The following is a 6,012-nucleotide window of genomic DNA, read 5'->3' as shown; positions in this document are numbered from 1 at the left end:
CAGTGCATGATCCCACACTAGATCCTAGATGAGGAAGAGGAAAAGAGCTATGCAGGAAAAGAGAAGTGGCAAAGCTGAACACTGGACTTTGTATCAAGATGCTCGTGTCATTGTACTGGTGCTACAAATCCTTGCCTTTGACCATTGCACCACAGTACAGAAGAGAATGTCTTTATTGGCACACAGATGGCAATGGTTTAATAGAATTCAAGGGAGAAAAGGGGAGAGAGAAAATGTGATGAAATGCACGAAAATGTTTGTAACCAGTAATTGGGGTTGAAGGATATAGTGCATTCTTTTGACTAATCTTGGAAATTTTCAATTATTTGTTTTTAAATTTAATTTTATTATATGTGTATGAATGTATTATTGGCATATATGTGTGTGCACTGGATATAAGCAGTACCCTTAGAGGTCAGAAGAGAGGATTGAGTCCTTTGGAATGGGGGTTACAGGTGGTTGTGACTAATCAGGTGGGTACTGGGAACTAAATTCCTATCCTCTGCAAGAGGAGCAAGTACTCTTAACCATTCAGACATCTCTCCAGCCCCTCCAATTATTTGTGAAACTTAATAAAACCAGTAACTCGAAGGCTTTCTGGTATATATATTCTGAAATGAAAAGACTGTCTTCCACTTTGTAGTGTCAAGTCTAGCACCAGAGCATTAACCTTGGAGTCAGGGCTGTGAGACAGAAAAGGCAGTCACAGAAATTGATGGAAGCAGAACAGAGGAATTGAGGCTAACAGGTGGGAAGAGAGATGAGGGATTCAGAACGGAAGGTGCAGTCAGTGTGGTCAAAAGCCCGCAAGAGCTCAAGTGAGGGGAGAAATCACATTGTGTTTATTTGAGAACTAAGAGGGTTGCGATCAAAGACCATATATTGAGCATCTGTGATGTACTTATTTCCTTCAGTTCACACAGAAAGCCCCTGCTTTGTGGCCCCCTTTCCTCTCCTTAGTAAATGAAAAACGGAAATCCCATGGAACTAATGATACACATACCTTACCCTATCCCCAAAAGACAAGGAATAAGCAACAAGTTTAGAGGCAGTTGTTTAGGAAAGTGTCCCATTTTATCTGCCAGTGGTTGAAAGTGTAGCTGAAGGTGGGAAAATAGGCTAGTGGAGTAGATTCAGAACTAGGGTGTGAAGCTTTACCAGAGTGTGTGTGGGCAGAATGGGTTCAAAGTCAGTGTAAAGTAATTGATTAGGAATCTAAGTCAGACAGAGAGAAAAAAAGAAAATGAGGTTTTGATCAAGGTAAAGGCTGAGAAATGGGAGTCGAGACAAATGTGGCTGTAACTCACACTGAGAAACATTTTACATCGCATGTCAACCTGCATAGGCATATATATCCTTACTCTCTCACACATAAATAATTCACAGAAATTTACAGCTCCTCAGAGCAGAATCTGCTAACCCTTGTTCTATTACTTTGTAGTGATTTATTTGTCTTGTTTTTCCTGTTATTGTTGTTTGTTTGCTGGTTTTGTTTTGTTTTATATCATATTTTTGATGCTGGTAAGAATCAACTCAATTAACTTGATTTGATTTCCTATGACCAGGCCTGAAATTTGAAAATCACACTTTAGAGTGTGGCCTGATAAACCATGGAGTAGAGGTTAAAATGGCAGCCAGCGGGCTATTCAGCAGCTTCTCTTAGCTAAGCGTGGGCCCCTCACACTTCTGCTTCACCTGGTCTTATGACTTAAAGCACTAATGCATTCTCACCCTAGTGGATCTTCCCCGGACACACCTGGGATGGAAGTCATGGCAGCAAGTGGGAACTGGCCATGCCAAGGAAAATGTCTCAGAAATTCTCATGTACAGTGATGGTGCAGTACTTGGTTGTGAGCTTCCAGATGTAGGAGAAGGAGACTTCCAGCTGTCCAGAATCCATTTGTGTGTGTACTGGGGGTGGAGGAGGTCCTCGCAGGGGCCAGAAGGATGCACTGAATCCCCTGGAGCTGGAGTTGCAGGTAGTTATGTGTCTTCTTATATGGATACCGGGAACGAAACTCCAGTCCACTGAAAGAACAGCAAGTGCTCTTCATTGAGCTCCTTCTCCAGTCCCTTATGTACATTTTTTTGAGTCAGGGTCTCATTATGAGGTCCAGGAACTCTCCATTCTTCTGTGGGGCACATGACTCCTAATATCTATGTTAGATCCTTTTCACCTTTGCATCCTTCCAACCTGAAGAATTCATTCACTGAAACCTGGGATTCAGACTTAAACTGACTTCCTTTTGGATAGCCATCTCTGTACTGGGAAACTTCATGGTCTGCTTCAGAGAACAACTCCTTAGAGGATGAAGGAGCAAAGCAGTAGGTGCCAATATGTTGATTCTATTGAGTTCATCTTGTTTGTTTTATCTTTTTTATACTGGGTCTCTTTACAGCACATTTGAACTTTGAGTTGAAAGGCGTCTTGCCTCCTCATACCAAAGCTGTGTCCATTCTTGACATATGCATGTATTCTTACATACACATTTAGCACAGAACCTATAGACAGCCAATGAAACATTACAAAAATGTACAACACACACACACACACACACACACACACACACAGCTTAAAGTGTGTATGTTTCACATACATGAACTCACAGAGTTCTTTCACATTTGAATTTAAGCTACCAACATTTGTTGAAATCACAAGTTCAGGTTAGTTATTATAACTGTTCTTTCACAAACTAGAGCTCTCATTTTTCCTCTACTTCTTATAGTTTAGATTGATCTTAATTTGATGAGCCTAGGGTCTCCACCATCATCTGTCAGCAGATCGTGCAACAGAAACCCTGTAACATACCTTCACTTTTAAGAAAATCCTACTAGGAAATGTTTATTTATGAAACAGTATTCATTCCATGACAGTTCCTACCAGTTTTCTATATTAGCCCTTGAATGATAGAGTGGTTTGTCATTTAAAATGTGTAACGGTTTGCATGTAAAATGGTCCACACAAGTTTTTCTTAAAATACTGATTTCCAGTTGACAACTCTATTTTAAGAAGTTATAGTGCCTTTAGGAAATAGAGTTGAACTGGAGGAAGTGGTTCACCAGGGGCCAGCTTTGAAAGTTGTAGTTGGGGTCTGGATATAGTCTGATCCCTTTGCTTCCTGGTTCTGCCACGATATAATGACCAGTAGCTTCACACTCCCACCACCAAAGACCTTCACTGCCATTCCTCACCCACCATGATGGACTGTCTCTCTTTCAGCCATGAACCAAAATAAAACTCTCCTTCTTCAAGTTGTTTTTAATTGGCTATTTTGTCACATAAAGAGGAAAGTAAGTAATGCAGTTTAACAACCCTTCAATTTCTGTCTGTCCTTCCATAGACCCATGTATTTAGTAAAATGACCCTGCCCATAATATCGCTAAACAGTTCAATCACACTGTGATGACTTGACTTACTCGTCATGAATCAGAGTGAGTTGAACAGCCCTCTATCCCCCCCAAAAGCATACCAAATCCTTGAAAGGTGAGCATGTTTAATTACTTGGAGCAAGGGTTTTACAAATACATTTAGGGTTTGGAGATAAGATCATACTGCATGACCAAGGTGAGCCCCAAATCCAACGCAGTACCCTTATAAGAAATGGGAGGTGGCAGAGAAAGCTATATAAATAGATACAAGGATTGGAAATGTGCAGCCAGAACTAAGGAAAATCTAGATCCATGTGGAACTAAGACACAATAAATCCTATTCCCTGAAAACCTTTGAAAGGAGTGTGGCACAGCCAAGCCCTTGATGTTAAGCTTTTTGTCTCCAGGCCTGGGAGCACCATTCATTTCTATTATTGTCATTTGTTTGCTGTTGCTTTTTATTTTGTTTTGGGTTTTTTTTTTTTTTTGTATTTTGCTTTTTGTTTTGTTTTCATGTTTTTGAGATAGGTCTCCTGTAGCCCAGGCTGGCCTTGAACTTGCTGTATACCTGGGGATAGCTTTGAACTTTGGAACCTCCTGTCCTTACCATCAAAGTGCTGGAATTCTTATGTGAGGACCACCATACCTGATCTATGCCATGCTGGGGGATCTAAGCCAGAGCTTTGTGCAAGGTAGATGAATAGTCTCCTTCCAACCTCATTTCTATTGTTTTGGGCTCTGAAGAATGTGATTATTGTTGTAGCAGATTCAGGAGCTTAATGTGTGATTGAAGACCAGCTCTTGGCTGGTCTGATAGACTGCAATTCTTAGAAATGCCCCCCCCCACAATGATCTAATCTTAAATATTCAAAGCTATTGCTTTTCTGTTCACATCAGTCTAAAATCAGTAGCAAATGAACACAGAAAAGTGTTTAGAATTTAGACATAGTACAAGCTCACACAGCCTCGAAGAAATCCCAATCGTAGTAAGATTTATTACCTCCTGGTGCCAGCTTACTGTAACAAGGGGATCTTAATCGGCTTTTGGGATGACAAGTATGGACTGTTTCTTCTTGCCCAACCTTCCTTTATGCCTACGTAGCAGAACAGAGTGCTACAAGCTGCTTCATGAGGACTCTGAATTCAACTCTGCCATCTCCCGTTTGCCTAAGAGTGATTTTCAAACTCCTTCATCAGGTGTTGTAGCTGTTCCCAATCCAGTTCCAATTCATCTCCCAGTCCAGGATTTTACTGAACAAAAATAGGAGCAGAGGGAATAGTTGTTGAATGAACACACTTGACTTATGGTGTTCAGGGACTGCCCATTCACCTGGAGTCTGCCTGGAGCAGCCCAGATTGGGCATTATTGTGTTCCCAGCAATCAGGAAAGAGTTGAGTCCACAGTAGGTGCTCAATGAATGTTTGTAAAGAAAAAAAGAACTCTTTCTGACCTCCAAGCAAGCTGCTCTTTTAAATAGAAACAATCCCATGGTATCTGGCATTACACACACACACACACACACACACACACACACACACACACACAAACATTAATCTTGTGAAATATTTTTGTTTCTAAATTGAGAAAACACTATCAGAAAGACTGTGCAGGCAAGGCTATCAGCCACTTACAGAGCTGAATGTGGTAATGAGGAAAAGCATCATTTCCTGTGGTTTGACAATAATGTGACAGGAATGGTTCCTGCTGCTTTGAATAGATTATGAACATAACTTGACCCTCTCCATTGATACTTGAAGCAGTGGAATCCTACTAAATAAATATGACCTATTCCTCAGCCAATCAGGTATTGTACTTATGGATAGCTTTGAGCACTCATGATCTTGCTAAATTCCCTGAGGGTTTTTCAAACATTGCGCTCTCTCTCTCTCTCTCTCTCTCTCTCTCTCTCTCTCTCTCTCTCTTTCTCTCTCTCTTTCTCTCTCTCTTTCTCTCTCTCTCTCTCTCTCTCTCTCTCTCTCTCTCTCTCTTTCAGAATGTCTTGCTATATAGCCAGAATGTCTTGCTATATAGCCTTGGTTGGTCTGCAACTTGATATATATAGATCAGGCTGACCTAAAATTTGTGCTGATCTTTCTGTCTCTACCTGCAGAGCACTGAGACTGTAGGCTTGTATCATCTTCCCTGCTTCTCGGTGATGTTTTCTGCCTCCAACTATTTTACAGTTAAGTTTAAAAGAAGACATAAACAGAGGAAGGACTTAGCAATAAGAAGTACTTTTCTGGAAAACTCACCATAGTGTGTGTGTGTGTGTGTGTGTGTGTGTGTGTGTGTGTGTGTGTGTATGTGTGTGTGTGTGTGGTGTATGGGTGTGGAGAAGGTGTCTTTACTCAAGCTAGCCTGTGCAGACAACATAGACTGATATCCATATATCTTTCTTCAATGGCTTCCCCACCACATTATCTTTAAAGACAGGGTCTCCCACTGACCTTCCTGTTTTGCTGTTTTGGCTAGCCTGACTGGACTTCAGGGTTAATCTTTGTTTGTTTGATTGTTTGTTTGTAGCACAAAAATGAAGATCAGAGGACAACTTGCAAGAGTCAGTTCTTTTCTTCTACCATATGTGGCTTGGGGAATGGATCACATGTGGTCAGACTTGATGACAGGCTCCTTTTCTTTACCCT

The sequence above is a fragment of the Rattus norvegicus genome, chromosome X (genome assembly GCF_021556685.1).
Source record: "Rattus norvegicus strain SHRSP/BbbUtx chromosome X, alternate assembly SHRSP_T2T, whole genome shotgun sequence".
In the NCBI taxonomy this organism is placed as follows: domain Eukaryota; kingdom Metazoa; phylum Chordata; class Mammalia; order Rodentia; family Muridae; genus Rattus; species Rattus norvegicus.
Note: the sequence above shows the minus strand (reverse complement) of the source record.